Consider the following 27822-nt stretch of genomic DNA (forward strand, 5'->3'; position numbering starts at 1 on the left):
AAAGAATAAATAAACATAGGTTGGCAATAACTAGTGTGTGCTCGCTGTAGCGAGCCCACAATTAATATCAAATATCTAAATAGTAAATACTGGATCAATTTACAATTTACAATTTAGGCATTTAGCAGACGCTCTTAATCCAGAGCGACTTACATTAAGCAAGAACAAAAGCATGGGAATACATCACATAAAGACATTTATCATGAAACATGCGTAGCTAAGAAAGTAACAGTGGAATATCTATAATGAAACTATACATATAAGCTATACATCTATACTACTATGCTACACATATGTACTATGACGTGCTATGACTACTAGAATTGCTATCTAAGGGGGTGGGGTAAGTGCTATGGGCCATGATGGAGTCATCAAGCAACTTAAGTGTGTTCACATGAGACTGAGTAGACGATGAAATTACCAAAAGGTTTTTTTAAAGTGTTTTTAATCATTAATTAAATGTAAGAAAATAAATCCATAGTTAGGAACCCCTTTTGGTGTTTTAAAGCATTATGTTATACTTTAGCTATTGAAAAATAGCAGATCTACAAGCTCATAGCGCGCCACCGAGTGGCGCGCTACGAGCTTGTAGGTCTGCAATTTATTTTTAATTTGTGAAAATGTGGCGCGAATCTTTGAACATAATTATTCTTTCAGAGTGAACGTTTTTAACTAAAATCTTTGCTTCTGGTGGAGTCCCTGGAACAACATATTTTCAGATGGGTGGGTCGGCCGCCAATTTCATATATTTTTGGGGGTTCTTGACATGAAACATGGGGTTTTTCAGAAAACTCATGATTTAGAAGACATTTTGTAGAATCGGTTCCCGGTCGGAATGGGTTAAAAGGAACGTCTGGTAAAAGTTTAGCCCTGCTAGTCGCGCGGCTCTAAGAAAAGGTCATGTTTCTCATGGTCAGTTTTGTCCAACACTTTGATCCCAATCAAGATAACAGCTAACTCGTTTTGCCGCGGCGGCATTTTGTGTCCTGCAGGCTCTCTCTGGGAGCAGGAAAACCATTTCATCTCAAGGACCCTCAGATACGCCACAGAGACCAGCCACAACTCTGACAGAATACTTAATGGAACCAGATATACCCATAAGGGTCCATTTGGTTCCATCTTGTATGCTCTTAGTACAGTGGCTTTCAACCCTTTTTAATATCAAGACCTTGAATCATTTATTCAGCATTTGAGTCACAGATCACCATTTGATGTGATTTAGCCTCTCAGAGACCCAAAAGTTAAGAATACTTTTATCGTTGGAAATTATTTTGCCCAGGATTCCATGCTGTATTGATATATAACAGGCAAACGTTGATAAAAAATGAATCAATTCTTCTACATTGTGTAGACTTCTTGTCTACAATTCAAACACCCGATGTGAATGTATACTTCAGCGTTACTGGACTGTTTTTGGTTCCACTTTGAGAGCTTGTAGATCGGCATATATATATATATATCTGCAATATGAGTACTTTATAGTACTCTTAAGTACATTTTGATGCCGATACTTTTGCATTTCTTACTTGAGAACATTTTGAATGTTTGACTTTGCACTTTTAGAAAGACAAGCTTATGGTAACATGATATTCTCTCAGCAAATGCAGTTCAGCGAAAACCCGACACTTAACATTTCAAAGTGCAACCTTTGTGCAACCTTTGTGTGGACTGGCCATACAAACGTAATGTGTACACAGTCGGTTAACGAGCCTGTAACGATAATATTGTTATCTTCCTTTTGTATACCCAATAGTGAATGGTTTAGTTATGGTGAATGGTAGTATTGTTGGTCAGTACTTCAAACTACTTTGGTCAAGGCTTTTAGATCGCTGTCCTATCTATCGTGTCTATGAGAACTGTCAGTGTGGCATTGACCTTGTTCATACCCACTGTGTCATACTGTATGTACAGTATGCCCACCTAGACGGGTGGAAAGCTGACCACGCAGCAGATAACAACGTCTGATCCTTATAGAACCATTCATCGCTATCCACCATCTCATATTATGCATACAGTACCGATTCTACCGAACCAGATGTTCCAAACCAGATGTGCATGCAGTAATAGGGATTTTATTATCTTGGGATGAAAGATTTAAACATGATTTGCAATCCCGCATTAATTAACGTTTGTCTTCACCAATGGAATGCAATGGTGGTGAATGATTGTATTTATTGTTGTAACGTCCCACGGAGTGAAGTGTGAAACAATTATGAATCTTTTTGATACAGACACAGTCATGGCAGCAAGTCTAACTGTTCAGTGATTTTTAAAAGCACAGGCAGACTCTTCACATACTAGAGCATGTCTGAAATAAATGTCAAAGCTGAAATCGACATGTAAATATATTAAATAAATGCTTAAACATGTAACTGGTAATGTTAGAGAGAGTCCACAGAAGTGAACCTTTCATATCAAGCTTCGCTGTTTCTCTGCAAGCCTCTACTCTATAAGCCATATCTCCAACACTGGTGGGTCAAACTGAACAACCAATATGTCGATTTGAAGCTATATGATTCCTTGCATTCATATGACATGAAAAAACGAAAATATATATATATATTTTTTAGCCTCTGTCAGAAGCAGTCAAAATTCTTCGCAACATTTTGGAGCACATATTAATGGGGGTATGCCAGCTCCGGAGGAGGAAATGACAGTGGGGTGACGTCCGTCCGCGATGCTATACTTGCCATGCATAGGCAGGCCGTCACAGGGAAAGAAAGTGTTTTACGGAGGCATTGACATTGATAGGCTGTCGTGGAGAGTCATTCCGGAGCAGCGAGAGAGGAGGACAAACAGATTGACGGACTGGATCCATCGAGCGGCGACATATTGAACCATTGTTCTGCTGAGAGCTCCATCAGTCAGAGCAGTCTGGTGGTGGGGAGGCTGTACAGTGGGAGTCAGAGCAGTCTGGTGGTGGGGAGGCTGCACAGTGGGAGTCAGAGCAGTCTGGTGGTGGGGAGGCTGCACAGTGGGAGCAGTCAGAGCAGTCTGGTGGTGGGGAGGCTGCACAGTGGGAGCAGTCTGAGCAGTCTGGTGGTGGGGAGGCTGCACAGTGGAGCAGTCAGAGCAGTCTGGTGGTGGGGAGGCTGCACAGTGGGAGCAGTCAGAGCAGTCTGGTGGTGGGGAGGCTGCACAGTGGGAGCAGTCTGAGCAGTCTGGTGGTGGGGAGGCTGTACAGTGGGAGCAGTCTCAGCAGTCTGGTGGTGGGGAGGCTGCACAGTGGGAGCAGTCTGAGCAGTCTGGTGGTGGGGAGGCTGTACAGTGGGAGCAGTCTCAGCAGTCTGGTGGTGGGGAGGCTGTACAGTGGGAGCAGTCTCAGCAGTCTGGTGGTGGGGAGGCTGCACAGTGGGAGCAGTCTCAGCAGTCTGGTGGTGGGGAGGCTGCACAGTCGGAGCAGTCTCAGCAGTCTGGTGGTGGGGAGGCTGCACAGTGGGAGCAGTCTCAGCAGTCTGGTGGTGGGGAGGCTGCACAGTGGGAGCAGTCTCAGCAGTCTGGTGGTGGGGAGGCTGTACAGTGGGAGCAGTCTCAGCAGTCTGGTGGTGGGGAGGCTGTACAGTGGGAGCAGTCTCAGCAGTCTGGTGGTGGGGAGGCTGCACAGTGGGAGCCGGAGAGGCTGCCGGGGGGGAAAAACAGGAGCAGGATTTTATAGGAGCCTTAATTCAGTGGTAGAAAAAGTACTCAATTGTTTTATTTAAGTAAAAGTAGCGTGAACCCCTGATTGCTCCCGATGTGCTAGTTGGTGCCTTGCATGGTTTCCGCTGCCATCAGTGTGTGTGATCTGGTGAATGTAATGCACAATCTATGTACAGCGCCTTGGATAAAGGCGCTATATAAATGCACCGTTTACCATTTACCACACCATTTAGGGGCAATTAGTTCCAATAGAGGCAATTAGTTATATAATTTCCACCAGGGAGAACAAATACAGGGGAAAAAACATCATAACATCATATGTTACACTTAAGGGGGTAATGTTCATGTGGCTTACTGTGAATCTCATCAGTGACTTTGTTTTGATGGCATGATTTCTGTTCCCAGAGGGACTCCTATATGGTGCCTTCCAAAGCTCAAAGGCTCAAAGTGGCGAAAGCGGCTGGTGTTCTTGTCCTTCTGTAAACAGTTGAGTACAGAAGGGCAAGAACAGTTGAGTCGAGGGCTTTAGTGGTTTGCCAATATTTTTCGCTCCATCGACACAATCCTTGAGTTTATTCTCCTCATCTACAGTTCAGGTGATCGTGTGGCCGGGCAAGACGATGAACACGCAACAATAGTTTTGTACACTGCTACTAAAAGCTGCTGACTCACCCCGAACCTGTCTAAGCTGTGCATGAGCACCACATAAAAAATATACTATGAGAGCTAGAACTGTACCCAAGGCATTTAAAGTTGTCCTCCTTTTCCCAACATGGTGAAAGTATCTCTGTTTTGTGAAGATAATTAATATTTTGTCTAGGCCTGAATATTGTTTTCTTGCAGGCTCTAATGCAATCATACCCTGTTTGAAAGGGCCTGTGAGTACAATAGACGGATTCAAAAAATAATAATCTGCACCAAACTCAGAAAGCAGTGGGTGGACACTGGAGGAGAGTGGGTGGAGTTTAGTCAGAAAGCAGTGGGTGGACACTGGAGAGTGGGTGGAGACTGGAGAGTGGGTGGAGTTTAGTCAGAAAGCAGAGCAGAGGACCGAGTCAAGTCATTGACCTCACGACCATCGAACACCAGCGAGGAAAGTCCCAGACGGTAAAAGCGGGCTTCAAATGCACGTGGACCATCAGAGTGAACCGAACGAGATGAACTATTTGGAGTTTTTCAAATGGAGATGTCGTCCGACAGCTTTTCACCTGCTGCGTCAGAGAAGGAACGGATCTACCAGGCAGCCATGCTGAAGCACCCTCATGCGGTGAAGTTACAGATACAAGGTATGTGCATGTTTTCATGTCACTGTACACTTTGATTTCAGTGGAGAAACGAGTACCGTAATGTTTCATCCTAACACCAGCTAGCTAGCACTGTGCGTGCGTGGTGCGGGGGCACATAGAGATCTTCGTTTGTTTGTGTTTGACAAATATCTGTGTGTGTGTGTGTGTGTGTGTGTACTGTGTGTGTGTGTGTGTGTGTGTGTGTGTGTGTGTGTGTAACCCGCACGCACATGTGGTTGGGAAAAGGTCTCTTTTGGACAAAGATCTGTGCGTGCATGCGTACAACACATGTTATTTTAAAACATTTTATTCATGTTTTTTCCTCTCTCCTCATTCTCCATCCCAGATGTCTTTCCTGCCCAACTCAAACATACCTACAGCAGAAATACACCTCTCAACCAACACCAGAGAATTCATACAGGCTTGAAGCCCTACGGCTGTGACCAGTGTGGGACTAGGTTCAGCCAGAGCCGTGATCTCAAAAATCACCAGAGAATTCATACAGGAGAGAAGCCGTACTACTGTGACCAGTGTGGGACTAGATTCAGCTTGAGCAGTACTCTCAAAAGTCACCAGAGAATTCATACAGGAGAGAAGCCCTACGCCTGTGACCAGTGTGGGACTAGATTCACCACGAGGAGTGCTCTCAAAAGTCACCAGATAATTCATACAGGAGAGAAGCCCTACGCCTGTGACCAGTGTGGGAAACGGTTCCGCCGGAGCAGTGATCTCAAATGTCACCAGATAACTCATACAGGAGAGAAGCCCTACGCCTGTGACCAGTGTGGGGCTAGATTCAGCAGGAGCTATACTCTCAAACAGCACCAGATAATTCATACAGGAGAGAAGCCCTACGCCTGTGACCAGTGTGAAAAATGGTTCAGCTGTAACAGTCATCTCAAAAGTCACCAGAGAACTCATACAGGAGAGAAGCCGTACGCCTGTGACCAGTGTGGGGCTAGATTCAGCCAGAGCAGTCAACTCAAAAGTCACCAGATAATTCATACAGGAGAGAAGCCCTACGCCTGTGACCAGTGTGGGGCTAGATTCAGCAGGAGCTATACTCTCAAACAGCACCAGATAATTCATACAGGAGAGAAGCCCTACGCCTGTGACCAGTGTGGGATAAGCTTCAGCTGCAGCAGTGCTCTCAAAAGTCACCAGAGAATTCATACAGGAGAGAAGCCCTACGCCTGTGACCAGTGTGGGACTAGGTTCACCACGAGCAGTCATCTCAAAAGTCACCAGAGAATCCATACAGGAGAGAAGCCCTACGCCTGTGACCAGTGTGGGAAACGGTTCCGCCAGAGCCGTGATCTCAAACGTCACCAGATAACTCATACAGGGACTCTCTAATGATGGCATGACTCTGATTTCCATGACATTAAACAATTTGTGTTGATCATATAAATTCCTTTTCTCCGTGGAAACAAAAGCACAAAATGTAACCAGTTCCCAAATCAATGACATTTGTAATTAACATAAAATAAAACAATATATTGACAATCCCATATATTTCTCGTCTTTTTCATTGACCAAAAAATGCACAGTGAAAAACGGGTATGGTCATATCTAGCGTGTCTTGAGTGTAGAGGGTTTGATGATGTCAGATCGACATCTGATCGTGATCTTCAGATATGGAGACGGCCATATATAATAATAATAATAATAATAACTTTATTTGTATAGCACCTATCATGACATGAAATGCAGCTCAAAGTGCTTTACAGAACAATGGAGAATAAAAGAAAAGCAAGGCAACGACATTAAAAAACAAGCAGTAATGCAATACAGTGAGGACATGAATAACAAAAAGATCAATTAAAAGCAATGTTGTAGAAGTGGGTCTTGAGCTGAGCTTTAAAAATGTCTACAGAGGCTGCCTGTCGAAGGTACAGTGGGAGCTTGTTCCATGCCGACGGCCCGTAGAAGCAAAAAGCTGCTTCCCCGTATTTTTTTGTTGCCATTTTTTTAGGCAAAGCGAGCAGGCCAGACCTTAGGGGGCGGTTTGGGTACATATTTAGGCAGGCAGTCATGTAGGTAGGAAGGTGCGAGACCATTGAGAGCTTTATAGACAAGTAAAATAATTTTAAAATCAATCCTAAAAACAACCTGAAGCCAGTGCAGTGATGCCAAAACTGGAGTAATATTATGTTCTCTCATCTTAGTTCTAGTTAAAACTCTGGCTGCTGCATTTTGGACAAGTTGTAATCTGTCAGTTGTTTTCTTGAAAACAAGTCGTGAAAAAGTGCATTGCAGTAATCAAGCCGAGAAAAAACAATGGCGTGGATTAGCGTTTTTGCATCGTCCAAGGACAAACATGGAGCGTGTCACGTGGTGGTATGACCCGGCCCGGGGATCGAACCCCGACCTCCCAGTCCCAGGGCGGACACTCTATAACCCAGGGGTGTCCAAAAGCCTTCACACCTGAATTGAACTGTTGGCTCGCCCAACACTATAATTATGGGACATTTTTACATTGAAGTTTTTTTCATTCACCTCACCATTTCCCAAAGTATAATTTGTCAGGATTCCTTAATTGTTCCTTGTTTTCTCATTCTGAAGGTGTCAAAGAAAGGCTGTTTGTTTCTGTGGCTTTCGCCTTTGTTTCATATATATTTTTGAGTGGTGCAACCACTCCTACAACCAGCAATGTCCGTGTACACCTATGTGTTCACCTATGTATGTGTTCTGTTCACCTATGTATGTATGTATGTATGTGTTCAACTGTGTATGAGCACCAGTAGGAGTACCAGTAGGGGCGCTGTTGTGCCATGCAGAGAGAGAGAGAGAGAGAGAGAGAGGGAGGGGGAATTAAAAAACTTCAGTGCACTGTGCCTACACATGTTGCGACCTTCAGGCACAATGCAAGGAACAAATGCATTCGCCATGTATCCGAAGGAAGTCTGATCCAATCACTTTTAGATTTCTCCAGTTTAATCCTGCGTTTAAGTTTTGTTGTGTTCAAGATCTGATTTTAGGCATGTTTAATTAAGCCTCCAGGAAAATCCGTGTTGAGGTTCTTAATCCACTGTTTTTCATTAAAACGTCTTTGTCCTAAAACTGTCCAGTTGGGATTGTGTTGAAAGTCCAGCGCATTTTAGAGCTTCAATGCCGTGAGCCGTGAAATGTTGCACAAATCTTGTGGTTGTCTTTTTGGCATTTTTATAGAGGGATAGATAGTAGGCTGACAGGAAAGGGGGAGTGAGAAGGGGGCGGGGGGGGGGTGCAGTAAGGACCGTCGGGATCGGGAGTCGAACCCGCGGCCACACTCACTGCCCGACTGGGCTACCAGCCAGCCGCGGTGCCTGGACCGCTGAGCCACGGCCCAGGGCCAAGAAAGGAAGAAAGTTTTAATATTCTCTAATAATTATCTCTCTGAAGAATGTCTGGCCACGGCCCCTGCTCTAACCACAAGGTTACTGAGCTGGGAGTAAATAATATTGAATAGCAATACCCGATAACAAGAGGACGCTGTGTAACAATGTGCAGACGGCATGCATGCATATATTAGTTTGAGACAACTGAGAACTGAAGGCTGAGTTAATTCATTCATTCCTTTCTCTCTCTCTGTCTGTCTGCCTCCTCTCTCTCTCTCTCTCTCTCTCTCTCTGTCTGTGTCACACCCCTGATTCAGGCGAGGGTTGTATGAACAGACGGATGGCAAGGCTACGCAGTTGGCAGAGTTTTCACGAGATTTATTAACCCAAGTGACATTACAAGTAAGTGACCAAACGTCTCCTCAGAGACAGTTCCTTCCTCGAGCAACGCCAGCAGACAGACTGACTGACTGGGATCTTCATTCTCTGCAGCTTTATACCCCCCCCGGCCCCTCCCTCTAGACTGGACCAACATGATCTACAATTTACAATTTAGGCATTTAGCAGACTACATACAATGCAATTATAGTGCTGTCTACATAACATGCTATAAGTCTGTATCAAATGCTATCTAAGTCTACAGAAATGCTATCTAAGGGGGTGGGGTAAGTGCTATGGGCCAACATGTCTACAACATGTCAACTCTGCTTGGTTTGGCACAAAACACATTAATATATATATATATATATATATATATATATATTCACATCTCTCTCTCTCTCTCTCTCTCTCTCCTCGTCATGGTCTGGTAACGCCTGGTGTATTTCCCCCCCCCTGGTCCCAACAATAGCCAATTTACAAGCTCACAATGTCACGGAAGTGAGGAAATATATATTATATATTTATATATATACTGTAGATGTGGGCTTCTGGGATCTGGGAACCCCTTTTGGTGTTTTAAGCATTATGTTATATTTTAGCTATTGAAAAATAGCAGATCAACAAGCTCATAGCGAGTGCTATGAACGCTATGAAAAATCGTGAAAATGTGCCTCAAATCTTTGAATATATAATTATATTCTTTCAGAGTTTCTGGGGAGGTCCCTGGAACAACATATTTTCAGATGGGGGGGGCGGCGGCATATTACATATAATCTTTGGGGTCGTTGACATGAAATATTGAGAACCACTGATACAGAAATTTTTCGAGAAAAATAATCATTTTAAAAAGACATTTTTTTAAATGTCGACGTCAGGCCTAAATGGGTTAATTATGCTGCCAGTTGTGAAAGCATGCGGGGCTCCGTGTTAGAGAAGGATATTACAAACTGAGACGTGGGTCAGCGTACAAATCCATGATGTGTTACCGCATTCTCTCTCTCTACACTACAGTAAGCATTACAATACTCTCTCTACACTACAGTAGGCCTAAGCATTAAAATACTCTTTCTATTCTACAGTAAGCATTAAAATACTCTCTCTACACTACAGTAAGCATTAATATACTATCTCTACACTACAGTAAGCATTAATATACTATCTCTACACTACAGTAAGCATTAAAATACTCTCTCTACTCTACAGTAAGCATTAAAATACTCTCTCTACACTACAGTAAGCATTAATATACTATCTCTACACTACAGTAACCATTAATATACTATCTCTACACTACAGTAAGCATTACAATACTCTCTCTACACTACAGTAAGCATTAAAATACTCTCTCTACTCTACAGTAAGCATTAAAATACTCTCTCTACACTACAGTAAGCATTAAAATACTCTCTCTATTCTACAGTAACCATTAAAATACTCTCTCTATTCTACAGTAACCATTAAAATACTCTTTCTATTCTACAGTAACCATTAAAATACTCTCTCTATTCTACAGTAACCATTAAAATACTCTTTCTATTCTACAGTAACCATTAAAATACTCTCTCTACTCTACAGTAAGCATTAAAACACAGAGACAGAAAGGGAGTCACGGTGACAGGATTTAGAATTGCCTGCTTGGTATTCAGGCAATATCCCGACGAACGTGATTCACCGGAGAGGACCTGTCAACAGTTAACCCCTTTAGGCCTGACGTCGAAATTTAAAAGAAATGTCTTCTAAATCCGGACAGTTTTCTGAAATACCTACATGTTTCTGTATCAGTGGTGCCCAATATTTCATGTCAATGACCCCCCCCATCTGAAAATATGTTGTTCCAGGGACCTCCCCAGAAGCAAAGATTTTAGTTAAAAACGTTCACTCTGTAACAATATATATTGAAAGATTTCAGGCACATTTTCACGATTTTTGAAAAAATAGCAGATCTACAAGCTCTATGAAATACCTATGTTTCTATGCGAGTCATTCTCAAACCTTTCATGTCAACGACCCCCAAGATTATATGTAATCGGCGGCCGACCCCCATCTGAAAATATGTTGTTCCAGAGACTCACCAGAAGCAAAGATTTTAGTTAAAAACGTTCGCTCTGAAACAATATATATGCAAAGATTTCAGGCACATTTTCACGATTTTTCAAAAATAGCAGACCTACATGCTCGTAGCGCGGCACTCGGTGCCGTGCTATGAGCTTGTAGATCTGCTATTTTTCAATAGCTAAAGTATAACATAATGCTTAGGACACCCAAAGGGTCTTCCCGTGCAGAAAGGCTTACCAAACATCAACACAGGTGTGCCCCTGGCTTGTCAGTCCGTTATCTTGACTTCAGAGATATAGACTCGGAGGGGCTTCCACGTCAAATAAGGACACAAACAGTGCAATGCAGAAGTGTGAGTGCAGCAACACACACAAAAACAAACGTCAACTTTACTGTCAAGGCCATCATCTCGACTTGTAGGAGATTGTGCCTTGAGATCGCACTTGAAAATGTACAGTTTTCAAAAGGTCATTGTGTTATAAATATATGCTGAAAGGGGTTTCTTTCTAATTGATTCCCATCCTCTGGGGAAAAGGTCAGGCGGTATAAAAAATAATTTAAAATGTGTAATGGTGGTATAGAAATGGTCCCTGAGACGTTGGAACGGGCAAATAAAAAGGTTTAACCGCTTTAAGCCTTAGGCTATATCAGGGGTGGGCAGACTTTTCTTTTTTTTATAGGAGTTGAAGATTCTGACTTTGATAAAGTCAGTTAGGGGACTCTAGGATTGCAACTTGAAACGCATATAGTGCTGAATTGCTGTATGTTTAAACTGCATGGATATGGTAGACATGACGATAGAATACTTTAGTCTATCATAGGGCGGCTGTGGCTCAGGAGGTAGAGCAGGTCGGCCAATAATCCGTGCGTCGGCGGTTCGAATCCCGGCTCCTCCTCCTCCTGTCCACATGTCAAAGTGTCCTTGGGCAAGAAGACACTGAACCCTATACTGCCTCCAATGAGTCGGTCGGTGTGAGCTCGCCACCGTCGGTGTGTGAATGTGGGAAGTGACTGAGGACGCTGGCGTCGACTGTTCGCCGCTTCACCTCCAAATGTATGAATGAATGAACCGTTATAAAGCGCTTTGAGCACTTGGAAAAGCGCTATAAAAATGCAATTCATTATAGTCCCAACCATTGATTTTCAGCTTTACTGTATCACTCGCATTATACTGTATATATGGCAGAGTGTTTCACTGTTACATTATAAACATTTGCAGATATTGGACGGAGCCCTGTTGCACACCACAGAAAGACGTTCTTTATTGAGAATTCTGACAACGTTTCCATCCATTTGATCTCCGTCGGGTCATGTGAACATGCACAAAAGTTTGTACTTTTATAAGTACAAACTTTTGTGTATGTTCACATGACCTGATGAAGATCAAATGGATCGAAACGTTGTCAGAATTGTCAATAAAGAACATCTTGTCTTGGTGTGCAGGGCTTAAAGTTATCAGTCCTGGGGACGGATTTCAGTCCTGAGGATTTCATAGGGGTTATTTAATGAGATCAGTGCAGATTTGCAAAAAGTAATTTTCAGTCTTTTCGTTTTCAGTTCTTTTTGGCTTTAAGCCCTGGGTGTGTGGGCTCCATCCAATATCTGCTGAAGTTTCTTTAGCCCAGCACCCAGCCTGTCGATGTGCGAATTCTACGTCCGCTCACCTTATAGGGGTGCATACTTAGGTTAGACTAGTCATTGGTTAGACATGGGTTAAGGTTAGGTTTAGGTGTGCTGCCCCGTGGGATGTTAGGGCTTAGGGGTGCATACTTAGTTTAGACTAGTCATTGGTTAGACATGGGTTAAGGTTAGGTTTAGGTGTGCTGCCCCGTGGGAGGTTAGGGCTTAGGGGTGCATACTTAGTTTAGACTACTCATTGGTTACTGGTTAGACATGGGTTAAGGTTAGGTTTAGCTGTGCTGCCCCGTGGGAGGTTAGGGTGAGGGTATACCCACATTATAAACATTTAACATTTGAGTATACGGATGCAATATGTAATGCAGGAGGTATGTACTCTAATTGTATGTGTATTTTGTCTTGTGTGTGCAACAGAAGACAAAAATACAATACAGTATCAAGTTATGACACATTGTGAGCTTGTACAGTAGATCTACTGTTTTCTGAATTGTTATGTTGACACCGTGCAGGTTGAAAGTGCTTATAAAGAGCCTTTCTTTTTTAAATTTCTTTATGACTATTAGATATTATATTTGGATGCGACTATGTTTTACGACAGTGTCGTGGAGTGTTACAAGGTTGTTGTGGACATACTTTTCAAGACAGATAAATGCACTCACAAGAGAGGAAGTTCCAAAATGGAGTGGTACTCAAGGGGGTACAAAACAGGTGGACAAATCGATCGCGATATTACAATATCCAATATCCCAGATGATAGACATAATATCACAATATCAATATAAGCGTATTTCATATAGCAGTGGGTGACCTCTGAAAACTCTGCATTTCCTGGCTATAAACTGTAATATTTTTCTGTCTGTCATGTGCTTCCAGACCACGCGCACACAGGCCCATTTTTTTCAGCTTTTTGGTTATGGAACTATTGGTTCAGGCAGGCAAGGTTACCCAGATACTCATCCTCAGCAAATGTATATACGTTTGTTAAAAGGCTTAGCCTGAGCCATCCAAACGCTCCCGACACGCTGCAAATCACCCTGGAAAACTGCCGGAGCTGCATGTGTATCCTTGAAGATGGCTGCAAATAATTGATTTGGACCTGGACCGAAGTTCAGCATCTTCTGCTATTTCCATAGAGAGGAGATTCAGTAGTCGGGCTGTGAGTTGCCATGTGAACGTTTGAGGAATGGTCATTTTAAAGTGCCTGGCTGGATGTGTCGCTACGGAAATTAAGGAATGATGCGCCTTATGGCAGTGGTTCTCCACCAGAGGTCCTTGAAGGGATTCCAGTTGGTAATCAAATGGACCCTTATAGATACTTAACTCTAGGGAGTGTCAAATGAAACCACATGGACCCTTATAGATATTTAACTCTTGGGAGTGTCAAATTAAACCATGTGGTTTATTTTTAAACTATCAAGAGTTACATTATTTTGTTGAACATCTGCATTACTGAGTTTACAAGAACTCTGCAGAATTAGATTATGTAGAGGAAGAATATTTGCTGTTTATCTCTCCTAATGGTGCAACACAGCATGGAATTGTGGACAAAATATTAAGTTTTGGGTCTACAATTTTAACATATTATTGCTTATAGCAGCTTCATGTGTTAGCACTATGGACCAACAGTGTTACAATATAGTAGGCTACTGTTAGTAGCCTATGTATGCAACAAAGACCAAATTGTAGCTTACTACTATACATATCCACCAAAAAGTTGACTTATAAAACTTTTCAGGCAATTTTCAGCCCACTCATATTTCAAAACATTTTCCCCTAAAGTGCGTTGGTGGTTGTAAACCACTTATGAGAGATTTCACCAATGTCATCATTTTTTTGTCATTATTTGGCTTCTCCACAGTTTTGCTGAACTTGCAGCTTTCCTATAAATATATTTTTTAAATGTCTGAAATCCTGCACGGTTGCTCTTTCTCAATGGCCTCAGTTGTTAATCTATTCTATAGCAGATCTACAAGCAGATCTACAAGCTCTGCAGATCTACAAGCTCATAGCGCGCCACCGAGTGGCGCGCTACGAGCTTGTAGGTCTGCTATTTTTGAAAAATCGAAGAACGACTGACATTTTTTTAATCTGATCTCAGGTCAGAATGGGTTAATCAGACCAGTGTGTCCCCGGTGGAAACCTCGTATATGAATCTGATCTCAGGTCAGAATGGGTTAAGCATAAACGCTCTGGATTACAACAAGGAAAACAAACTGCAGCTTTTTGTTGTATGCCTCCGCTGTGCTGTGGCTCTACAGCCATGCCTGGAGGCTTTAGTTTACAGTGTATGTTTCCAGGTTGTCTGTCCATAAAGTCCATACGTCATCATAACTTTAATAGAGTGGTTAGAGTGGCTGGATGGTAACCGCAAGGTTGCCGGTTCGAACCCTGTGGGCTCCACCCAGAGTTATAGTGTCGAAGTGTCCTTGAGCAAGACTCTGAACCCCTGATTGCTCCTGATGTGCTGGTTGGTGCCTTGCATGGTTTCCGCTGCCATCGATGTATGAATGTGTGTGTGAACGGGTGAATGTATAATGCACAATCTATGTATCCAAGCACCTTGGATAAAGGCGCTATATAAATTTACCATTTGTAACCATCGCTTGCTGATGTCAAAATGACTCTAGCTTCTATGACTTGAAACAGAGAGGGACATGGTGCTTTCCCCCCCCCATCTGATACCCCTCCCTCAAGAATGACACCTGACTGTAAGGTCAACAGGTCAAGCAGCTGGTGTTCTGTGGCCGTTCTGGTCAGCGGTCAGCCGCCGGTAGCATCACAGGTGCATTATGGGGGAGATATCAGGAGCATGGCTTTATATAAACGCTCCTGTCGGTTGTGTCCGTTCAGTCTCATTGCGCCGGGAGGTCTCAATGCAAGTGACCCGGGGTTGGGTCACCTGTGACCCAGTGACCAGTGACCCAGTGACCAGTCATGGCCAGTGAAATAATTTAGAATCCGATCGATTCACACCAAATGGAACTTTAGGGCAGTGGTTGTCAACCAGTGGTCTGGGGACCACCAGTGGTCCTTGAGTGAGTTCCATGGTGGTCCCCCAGCTAAATGATGGAGAGTTGCTATAACCAAATAGACCCTTATTATAGATCTTTAACTCTTGAGAGCGTCAAATTAAACTTTACTTCACTTTACACTCAAGAGTAAAAATATTTCTAAACATCTGGCATTACTTAATTTACAAGAGAATGTAGAAGAATTGTTATTTTAATCAACATTTGCCTGTTGTCTATCCTAATGGTACCAACAGCAATACAGCAAGTTTTGGGTCTGAGAGACAAAATGGTGGTCCTGTGGCTCAAATGCCTAATAATAAATGATGGTCCTTGATATGAAAACGGTTGAAAAACCACTGCTTTAGGGCAGTGCTTCACGAACGTTTTCATCTCGAGGACCCCCAAATTGACACTAATTAGCCCCGCGGACCCCCATTTGAACAGATATGCCAGGGACCCCCCATGAGAGAAGATTTTTTCGGCTGATTCTCAACTCGTTGAATTTCAAGGACCCCCCCAGTTTGACATGCATTAGTCTACGGAGTACGGACCCCCATTTAATGGCATTTCTATCTCTGGGACCCCCAATTTATATTGTAAAATCAATGTTATTTTAACTCTGAGTTACAGACCCATAAGGGTCCATTTGGTTCCTGTAACTATCATTTAGCTGGGGACCCCCCTGGAACTCCCTCAGGTACCCCTGGGGGTCCCCGGACCCCACTTTGGGTACCATTGCTTTAGGGGACTGGTTAAAGCACAGCCCTGTGCTTAACCCATTCTGACCGGGCACCCATTTTGGTGTTAGCATCATGTTATGCTTTACCTATTGAAAAATAGCAGATCTACAAGCTCATATCGCGCCACCGAGTGGCGCGATACGAGCTTGTAGGTCTGCTATTTTTGAAAAATTTGAAGAACGACTGACATTTTTAGAATCTGATCTCAGGTCAGAATGGGTTAATCAGACCAGTGTGTGTCCCGTGGAAACCTCGTATGAATCTGATCTCAGGTCAGAATGGGTTAATGGCCGTGCACGGCAGTAACTAAAGGCTTCCTGCTGTATATTGACAAGCATGGCCGAGTGATGATCTATACGGGGTATTATTTCTGCGTTAACCCATTCTGAACGGGGACCCGTTTTGGTGTTATAGCATCATGTTATGCTTTAGCTATTGAAAAATAGCAGATCTACAAGCTCATAGCGCGCCACCGAGTGGCGCGCTACGAGCTTGTAGGTCTGCTATTTTTGAAAAATCGAAGAACGACTGACATTTTTTAGAATCTGATCTCAGGTCAGAATGGGTTAATAATCAGACCAGTGTGTGTCCCGTGGAAACCTCATATGAATCTGATCTCAGGTCAGAATGGGTTAAAAACTGCTCACATAGCGAGATGACAGATAGCTAGATGGGCTGCTTTGGTTTGCACTGAGCGATGCCCCGTGGCCGAGGTGCCCATTAGTCTGATAACCGGTATAATTAATAGGCGGTGATACAATTTCCTTCCTTCCGAATTGCTTTTGGCCATTTATTTATTCTGTGCTTGATAAAGCTTGAGGAAAAGTGTAAAAGCCTTCCTGGGCGAGTCGCCTGCCTTGGATGGATCAGAGCTCTGTAACTGGCACCAGTAATTACCGTCTGAAATGCCAGGCAGGGCTGCCACATTTATTTATCTGTTGTTTTGATCATTCCATTGTGTCCGAGAACTCCTCGTGATCCCTGATTAACCCATTTTGGGGCGGGAACGCCTTTTGGTGTTTTAAGCGTTGTGTATGACATACACTGCAGTATGTTGTACTATAGCTATTGAAAAATAGCAGATCTACAAGCTCATAGCGCAGCTTACGAGCTTGTAGGTCTGCTATTTTTGAAAAATCGTGAAAATGTAGTGCAAATCTTTGAATATATATTCTTTCAGAGCGAACGTTTTTAACTCAAATCTTTGCTTCTGGGGGGGGGGTACCTTGGAACCTGGAACAATATATTTTGAGCGGCCGAATGCAGATAATTCTGGGGGTCCTTGACATGAAATAGTTTGAGAACCACTGATATAGAAACATGAGGGTTTTTCAGAAAACTGTCAGGATTTAGAAGACACTTGTAGAATCGTCCTCAGGTCTAAATGGGTTAATGATACTCCACGCTCTGTCACGCTTCCATTTAATGATTTCCGTTGCCCGTTCTTGTTGTTGTTCTTTTGTTATCTTTCTTCCAATCTGCTGGTACTTTTAAGGACACTGATAACATGTTGATTCAATCGGCTGTTTGTTTTCTGCCTTTTTTCGTCCTAATGCATTACCCAGAGTAATCTAGTAAGAGAGTAATGACACTCCAGTTGACTCTCATTGTAACAGTGGAGTGCAGGAAGTGCTCATTCTATCTCAATGGAATAGTTCCAGCCATAGGAGCAATGTTTGGAACTATCGCCCATAGGCACCCGCTCTCTTTAACTACATTACTCTGGCATTAGCCAAAACACTAACTAATTCAAATGGCCCCAAGGCTATGTTTTACATAAACGTGTGATTTTTCATCTGTGCTGCAAAAATATCGGCATCAATGAAAGGAAATAATTTCAGGGTTGTGTGATTTTCAGTTAGATCATTCTTCATTAATTACATCGTTATCGTTATTATTATTTTTGCACAGTTTTGGCAACACCAAGATAGGCACTATATATATGTCTAAAAAAATAAAGAAAAAAAAAATTCAATGTGACTCAGGAGGATACCAACATCTACAGACGAGTATGCCATTTATTAAGCACTAATCCTTGAAAACGTTTCTCAGTTCCAGGGAAAACTTCCCACTGTTGGAAAGGCATTTTGTACTTCAGTCTATGTGGACTTTCTTTGCCAGTGTGGTTCAAGGAAAATGCATCCTTCGCATGATGATGCCTGTGTTGTGCATAGCTCTAAATGGTTACAGAAATTAAATCATTCATTCGCTCTTTAACCCATTCTGACCGGGCACCCGTTTTGGTGTTAGCATCATGTTATGCTTTACCTATTGAAAAATAGCAGATCTACAAGCTCATATCGCGCCACCGAGTGGCGCGATACGAGCTTGTAGGTCTGCTATTTTTGAAAAATCGAAGAACGACTGACATTTTTCTAGAATCTGATCTCAGGTCAGAATGGATTAATCAGACCAGTGTGTGTCCTAGTGGAAACCTCGTATGAATCTGATCTCAGGTCAGAATGGGTTAAATAATCTCAATCAGACCAACTCGGATCTCTCCATTCCTCTCTCTACCTCCCTCTTTTCAGCATCCTAGGCTCAGATATCCTTGCGGTCCTATACAAGGTCTCGCTTCATAAAACAGTGAGTCACTATGGGGGGGCTTTATGGGGAGGCCTGTTCTTTGCCTCTCTACTTCCCCGACTGAAGAGAAGGGATTTTCTTTTTGTCCTGCCAGCAGGAAACTCTCCAAATAGCAGAAAAGCACATTAACCCATTTTGGGCGGAACAACCCCTTTTGGTGTTAGCATCATGTTATGCTTTAGCTATTGAAAAATAGCAGATCTACAAGCTCATAGCGCGCCACCGAGTGGCGCGCTACGAGCTTGTAGATCTGCTTTTTTTGAAAAATCAAAGAACGACTGACATAGAAACATACCTTTTTTGGAAAACTGTCATTTTCAAACAGACATTTATAGAATCTGATCTCAGGTCAGAATTGGTTAAGCACATGCTGAACAGCCTTGATGCAGTCCATCGCTCTAGGATGCCCATGAGAGAGAGAGACAGAGAGAGAGAGAGAGAGAGCCAGATAGAGAGAGAAATAAGTGTGGAGGGCGTGTTGACAGCGATAAACACATGGCAGTGGCCTATAAGAAGTACAGGTTTGCGGAGCCTGGAGAGACTGACGCTGACATACAGTTAGAGGTTGTTCTCAGATGGAGAGACTGACGCTGATATACAGTTAGAGGTTGTTCTCAGAGAGGGGGGGCTTTTGGTGCAGGTACACACAGCAGCATCCCCTCCCACTCACACGCACACATGCACAGCTGCACAACAGGCATAATCCCCTTGTAGAAAAGAATTTGCCCTTCACTGTAAACAAAGGCTTCTGACTGACTGTGACCCGCCGCCCCAAACACCAGCCGCGCATGTCAAAGAAGACAGAGACATCATCTGGAAAACATGTCTCGTGCCAATAATGCTGCTCACTAGGGGTGTAACCGTACTTTTTAACATACGTATCTGTGTGCAAACGTTAGTTTACAGCGTATGTTTCCAGGTTGTCCGTCCATAAAGTCCATACGTCGTATAACCTTAAGATTTAATCGAGTGATTTTTGGCATACGTACTAATAACTCGTGGATAGTGCAGGTTTTTTTAAGGGAAAGATTTATTATTATGGATATAAATAAGTAAACACAGTGAACATTCTCTGGCCAATAGATGGACATTATATTTGAACACATAACGGACAAACCCACACCTTGACACGAACACAGAGAATACACACATTTATCCATAGACCAATTGTAGCTATATATGGAATGGAAAAGTAATTAAACCCATCTTCCCAAACCCATGTCTCCTTCCAATTGCTAAATACAATGCACAGATACTTAGTATTTATTCAATTGATTGATTTACATTGCAAAAACGTTTCGATACCGATTTCTTTTTCAATTGCAAAACGATACGATACGATATTTGCTGTTTACATTTCGATATACTTTTTTATTTTATTTTTTATTAAAATCGATATTTCGATACAGTTACTATATCGTTACTATAGCCCTATACTGCTAACCAGTAAAGGACTTCTGACAATTGGAACTGTGCGAAGGTGGATGCATTCCATAATATATGTCTCGTGTGCAATATAGTCTGTTATGTCTGACTTAGTCTCGTGTTACCAGACAAGACATCATACATTCTGGAGCAACGGAGGAGCTGTCATGAGTAAAATATGAAGCAGAAGTGGAGCCTCCTAACCCACTTCCGTTTCGTACTTACAGACGTGCAGATTTATCCTAATATAAATAGAAATCATCTAAGCATACATAATATAGCTCGCTGCTTAGCAGAAAAGTAAATACAAAAATAACCTCTAAAGATATTTTAAAATATATTTTCGTGAACGGAAATGTGCAGCTTCGTTACTCGGATTCCGCGAGGTGTAGTTCCAGATTCTATATAGAGGGTATGCACATGACATCATCGTACCTGGAAGTTATGCGGGAAGTTAACGCCCACTGAGTGGCAAAAAACTACTTTCTGACTTTGACAGCCCCCATTCATCCCAACAGAAACGTCCTGTCTGATTGCACTAAACAATGTTAAACTCACCAACATTGCAGCTGTTACGAAAAGCTTTATCTTTATTATCAATCTTTATTATCCTCTTTCTATCTGCAAAGTTTTTGTTTTATAAAAATCCACCATAGAAACGTTATGAGCTACTTTCTGTTAAGAAATGCCCTGCATTTGATTATCAGAGTTTGGAAGTGCTTGTTTTCAACAACAACATTTTGCTGCCTCCTGCATTATGTGACATTTAGAAACAGGTGGTACGGCAGGACGGTTGAGTGATTTACAACGAGTGCTTCCAAACTCCAACACTCCATCCATGCTGCTCAATGTGTTGCCACTCAGTCTAGATGAGGGGGGGCGTGTCCTGATGGGGAAATCATGCCTGTGCAATACTCTCTATATAGCATTCGGAGATTGTGGAATAGTTGTCTGACTAATGCTATACGCGAGACATATTATGTCTGACTTGGCATTTGAAAACTATACCAGAAAGGCATGGGCGACGTTTTATAGGTCGGATTAGGTATAAAACCACCTAACTCCATTACGGCGCTGTAATGTGGGCGACTAATGCAGGCCAGAAAGACGCGTGTCTCTGCGGAGGTTTCTAGACTCAGATGACATTAACTTGTCTGTTGTTTTGGCCACATGTAGACGAAAGAGACTTTTGGCTCTGCACTTATCCCTGAGATTGCGTCTCCCACTGGCTCCACACTTATAATCCTGAAGCAGCTCAATGGCTTGGAGTGCAGGCCATTATCCCATTTTAGGCGGGACGTACCCCTTTTTTGGTGTTAGCATTACGTTATGCTTTAGCTATTTAAAAATAGCAGATCTACAAGCTCACCGAGTGGCGTGCTACGAGCTTGTAGGTCTTCTATTTTTGAAAAAATCGAAGAACGACTGACATAGAAACATAGCTTTTTCAGAAAAACTGTCAGGATGTAGAAGATTTTTTTTTAGAATCTGATCTCAGGTCAGAATGTAAAACTGTCAGGATGTTGAAGACATTATTTTTTAGAATCTGATCTCAGGTCAGAATGGAAAACTGTCAGGATGTTGAAGACATTATTTTTTAGAATCTGATCTCAGGTCAGAATGGAAAACTGTCAGGATGTTGAAGACATTATTTTTTAGAATCTGATCTCAGGTCAGAATGGCAAAACTGTCAGGATGTTGAAGACATTCTTTTTTTAGAATCTGATCTCAGGTCAGAATGGAAAACTGTCGGGATGTTGAACTTGTTGAAGACATTTGTAGAATCTGATCTCGGGTCAGAATGGGTTATTCACTCCAATACGGTTCCTCTCCTCCGTGCTGGTCAGAAGCCAAGGACACGGGCGGAATAGAAAAGGCTTATTTGCTCCGCAGGGGCACATCTGACAACGGGGGGGGGGCATGAAGCCACAGTACAAATTTAACATGTTCTGACCTGAGATCAGATTCTGAAAATGTCTTCTATATCCTGACAGTTTTCTGAAAAAGCTATGTTTCTATGTCAGTCGTTCTTCGATTTTTCAAAAATAGCAGACCTACAAGCTCGTAGCGCGCCACTCGGTGGCGCGCTATGAGCTTGTAGGTCTGCTATTTTTTAATAGCTAAAGTATAATAACACCAAAAGGGGTTCCCATACAGAATGGGTTAACATGTTCTTGACTGTGCTGCTGCCTCGGGCTGTGTTTAGTAGTCGAAGTTATGCCTTTTGTTTTAGGTGTTTATAGGCATTGTTTTCCGTTCCTTGGATTCATATTCCATATTGGAATTTATTGTAATATCTGGTGAATCATGGTTCAAGGGTGTTGTCACACATATACTGTAGCCGACACATACAGTATATAAGTATAGAATAATGCAGTATACAGTATAGCTTAGGCATGCAGTGAATATTTTTGCACTTCAACAGAACTGTATAGGCATTTTACATGGGTTATTGTGAGATATATAATACAGTACATGGAAGTTCAATATTTTTTAGGGGCGCTAGCCTCTCTTATGTCCAGCTTTGAGTGTATGTGCAAACACACATACTGTACATACACACACACACACACACACACACACACACACACACACACACACACACACACACACACACACACACACACACACACACACACACACTGAATGCCATTGACAATGAATGGCCAGCTTTGAAAATGTTTTTGTAAACACAAAGTGAGGATGCAATTTGTGATTGGCTGGAATGAGATGAAGTATGTATGATGATGAATGATGATGATAAGAGCGCCCCTCACTTCACACAGGTGTGATTTTTTCATTCTCTCTATTCATTCCTTACCCTTTTCTCTTTTTTGTGCAACAATATAATGCGACCGGACATGTTCTGTGACCTCTTCTCTTTCATGTTGCTGCCCTTGTTATATTCATGTCCAGAGCGCGTCTATAGTCATTTCAGATGGAATTGAGTGGGAGGGTCAGAATTAGTATTCTGAGGTGAAAACGAGGAGTATAACATTTGTCGTGAGGTTGTGAGGTTGTAGAGAATGGCTATTTTCCCCACATGCTTTTTAAATTTTTAATATGGCTTTTAAAGTGGTCAATTAATAATGTATTTTTAATTTTATTTTTAAAGTTTGGGTCGTGAGAATCAACCCATGGTCGGGAACCCCTTTTGGTGTTTGCTTGTTTGCTTTAGCTTTTGAAAAAATAGCAGATTGAAAAAAAAGCTCGTAGCGCGCCACCGAGTGGCGCGCTACGAGCTTGTATAGGTCTGCTATTTTAGAAAAATCGAAGAACGACTGACATAGAAACATAGCTTTTTCAGAAAACTGTCATTTTCTTCTTCTTTTTTTAAGATATATTTTTTGCGGCTTACGCCTTTTATTGGTTTTTGAAGGGACAGACAGTAGGCTGACAGGAAACGGGAGAGAGATGGGGGAAGACATGCAGTAAAGGCCGTGTCGGGCTCGGGAGTCGAACCCACGGCACACTGCGACTGGATTACCAGTCGGGTGCCCAGACGGTTACGCCACCGCCTGGGCCAGAAAACTGTCATTTTCAATTTTTTAGAATCTGATCTCGGGTCAGAATGGGTTAAGGCACCACATGTCTAGTATTTGGGGTTTCACTGCTCTAATTCAGTTCATCCTAGAATTGCCGTTGGTTGGATAATGATGTGCAGCCCTATACAAGCCCTTGGGCGCCAGGCAGGCATTATCTAATGGTAGACTTCAGAGGCATAGCTGTGTCACTCTGTCGTAACTATGTAGAGTCCATCTAGCTTCTTCTATTTCTATCTATCTATCTATCCATCCATAAATGCACCAAGTCTCTGTCTGTCTGTCTGTCTGTCTGTCTGTCTGTCTGTCTGTCTGTCTGTCTGTCTGTCTGTCTGTCTGTCTGTCTGTCTGTCTGTCTGTACGTCTGTACGTCTGTCTGTCTGTCTGTACGTCTGTCTGTACGTCTGTACGTAATCCACGTAACTCGAGAACCGTTCGCCCCACCGACTTCAAAATCGACACAGGCGTTCCACACACCCCCAGGGGGTGCAGTGGCCGGTGTCGAGTCGGTCGGACCCACGGTTGTCCATGACCGCCCCAAAAAGGCCTCTGCCCGGCCGGGCTCTGGACTGGACAGGGCCCCTGCCCTTGGTTCCATATATGGAGCTGGCCTGTTCTGACATCATTCTGACGTCATGCTATAGACTCCCTATTTGGGCATGCCTGACAAATAACTCCATATATGGGCATAAAATGGGTGGGGCATGCCTTTCTAACTTGCATCGTTCCAAGTAGGCAAGTCCCCTACAACGGGTGCCACCACTGTAGAGGCCCCACGGGAGCCGCTCTAGTTTACTGTGAACAAGTACAATTTAGATCTAGTTTTTCTGTACTTGAGTGTCTCCATTTCTCCAACTTTGTACTTTTATTCCACAACAGCTTCATAAATAATTGCCTTTTACACAATGGGAGACTTTAATAAATAATTAAACCCAAAAGATAAACTATTCTAATGATGCTTTTCATTGCTTCTCTCCCCTCCCAGCCACTACACATAGTATTCTGCCTGAACCGAGGGGTTTATTTCGACATTTTTGTCATAACAATTTCTCCAAGCTTTATTTGATCATTTTTCACAGGATTAGTATACATTTTTAATGAGTTGTGATGATCCACTGTCATTGGATACTGAGTTACTTGATTGCGCTGAGATCACCACCTGTTTCACCTTATGCAGTGGTGGAAAGTAACGAAGTACATTTACTTAAGTACTGTACATTTATTTGAAAACTTTAGTTACTAGTTTAATTTGTAACCGCATAAGCCTTATATACATTTCGGGCCATGTGAAAATAGCCGATATGAAAGCTTGTACAGTAGATCGGCTATTTTCAAAAGATTCTTATACATACTGAGTACTTCTTCCATGTTGGCTTGTGGTGGACATTTTTGACAACGTTCCATTTTTGCCACAGACAACAGACCAGATAAGAAATACATGAATGGATTTGCGGCCCTGAATGACCACAACAGGTCAGTAACTCTGAGAGTGTTCAAATGGAACCAAATGGACCCGTATAACACTCTCAGAGTTAAGGGGGGTCTTTGAACACTCTCAGAGTTAAGGGGGTCTTTGAACACTCTCAGAGTTAAGGGGGTCTTTGAACACTCTCAGAGTTAAGGAGGTCTTTGAACACTCTCAGAGTTAAGGGGGTCTTTGAACACTCTCAGAGTTAAGGGGGTCTTTGAACACTCTCAGGGTAAAGGGGGTCTTTGCAAATAAAACATGTGAGAACCACTACTAGTTGGACTCCTAATGTACGATACAGTGTCATACAAGTAAATAATTGTCATACATATTCTGAAGAAAACCTGGAGACTTCACATTCAGTATTAAAGTGGGTGTTATGATCAGAATGAGAACTATTATAATGGTGTGAAAAACAAAATCAAAAGTTTGCCATGGACAACAACAAGACCAAGTCTTTGTCACACTCACAGACACATTTGTCTGCGTGCAGACATGTTTGTGATCCCTGCTGATGACACTCCACTTCTCCCCCATGTCTGGGCACATTCCTGCAGTGTCATTACTCTGTCACAAGGTGTATATATACAGGCCAGGGCTTTGTCTGGGCCTCAGATGTCAGTATCCATTGAGAGCGACCAGGCAGCAGACAATGGGGTGGAGTGGAGTGGAGGTGCTGGCTGTGACAGCTAACCACCACCTGCTACTTCCACACACAATAGAGACATGGATGGATGGATGGATAGATGGGTAGATGGACACAGGCAAACAGACACACATGGGGACAGGACAAGTCACAAACACCATGTCATTAAAACCGGCCTGTTGTCTGCCCATAGATCCCAAGTCCGAACATGCATTAAGGTTGGCTGTTTGGTGAACATGCGTTAAGGTTGGTGAACATGCGTTAAGGTTGGCGAACATGCGTTAAGGTTAACTTAACGCATGTTCGCCAACCTTAATGCATGTTCACCAACCTTAATGCATGTTCACCAACCTTAATGCATGTTCACCAACCTTAATGCATGTTCACCAACCTTAATGCATGTTCACCAACCTTAACGCATGTTCACCAACCTTAATGCATGTTCACCAACCTTAACGCATGTTCACCAACCTTAATGCATGTTCACCAACCTTAACGCATGTTGGCAGGTTGGCGAACATGCATTAAGGTTGGCGAACATGCATTAAGGTTGGCGAACATGCGCTGCTCCCGTGCTTGCGGTTATGTTTAGGGTTAGAGATAGGGTTAGTAATTCGCTATGTTGTGAGCGAGCTTCTAGAACCAGCAAGGATATTTGGTGTAGAGGAGGGGAACTTATAGGATGGGGCCATGTTCAGAGTAGACCACTTGGGGACCCCGGACAATGAAGGAAGGTCTCCCCTTAATTCTGACAGTACACAAACATGGTTCCATTTGGTTCCATTTGTGCACTGTCGGAGTTGCAGACTTGTAAGGGTCAATTTTTTTTTCCGGTGGTGACCACCGCTCCGGTGGTGAGCTGACCACCGGAGCTGAAATAACGTTGAGCGGTGGTGAGTAAAAACCGAGAGAAGGGCTGGGGGCGGTGGCGGTGATTTTCTCTTCACCGCGGCTCAGTGACGTCATGTTGTAGTTCGGTGGTCACCTCAGTGACGTCATGTTGTAGTTCGGTGGTCACCTCAGTGACGTCATGTTGTATAGTTCGGTGGTCACCTCAGTGACGTCATGTTGTATAGTTCGGTGGTCACCTCAGTGACGTCATGTTGTAGTTCGGTGGTCACCTCAGTGACGTCATGTTGTAGTTCGGTGGTCACCTCAGTGACGTCATGTTGTAGTTCAGTGGTCACCCAACCACCGAAAATCCAGACTATGTATGAGCCTTTAGAACCCCTTCACCCCCCTCTAAATAAACCCAGAGAGTCCACTTTAGAGAAACATCGGGTTAAGCACTTCGACATTTCCCTGCATGGACTTTATTAAGAGGTTGTTTTGTTGTGGAGAGGATCACCTGCAGTCTGTGAGGTTGCACAGAGATCAGTCTGTGAGGTTAGAGATCAATGGGCAGTGCTGGAAAACAATACTCAATTGTTTTACTTTAGGAAAAGTATCAATACTGCCATGTGGAACTATACTCTGTTACAAGTTAAAGTCCGGAATGGAAAGTGTATACTTTCAGTGAATGTACTTTGTAATATTGGCATTAAAATGTATCCCTAAAGTACCAAAGGTAGAACACATACTCGTTATGCAGAATGTCCCATGGTCATGTTTTCAAATGTATAAAGATATTTTTGGAAACAGCCGATCTACAAGCTCACAATGCGTCGCGTTGCGACGCATTGTGAGCTTGTAGATCGGCTGTTTTCAAAAGGCTGAAGGGGGTAATGTATATGTTTTGTAATAATAATAATGAAAATCTACAACTTAACAATAGTAACTAAAGCTGTCAATTAAAGGTAGAGTAAGTGATTTCACTCAAAAAACCTTAGGTTTCGTTTTTGGCTGTGGGACCTAAGCCTTCGTCCAATCAGGATAGAGAGTCAAAAACGAAACCTAAGGTTTTTTGACCCCCAGGGGTTAACTGGGGACAGGGAGGAACTCCTTATATGGTCAGCACACTCTATAGTAGAGAGGATTATCACAACAAAACAAAAAAATAAGTGATATTTGAATTAAGTGAAACCACTTACTCTACCTTTAACTGTAGTAAAATTACAATACTGGTATTTGCCTCTGAGATGTAAT

At 42.8% G+C, this 27822-nt stretch overlaps 1 protein-coding gene across 1 annotated transcript in view; it reads left to right on the forward strand.

Annotated features, from left to right (window-relative positions):
* Positions 1–27822, forward strand: part of coq5 (coenzyme Q5, methyltransferase) — a 241779-nt gene that overhangs the window by 190270 nt on the left and 23687 nt on the right. The window lies entirely within an intron of this gene.

This window comes from Protomyctophum bolini, assembly GCF_963924005.1.
Source record: "Protomyctophum bolini genome assembly, chromosome: 22".
Taxonomy (NCBI): Eukaryota; Metazoa; Chordata; class Actinopteri; order Myctophiformes; family Myctophidae; genus Protomyctophum; species Protomyctophum bolini.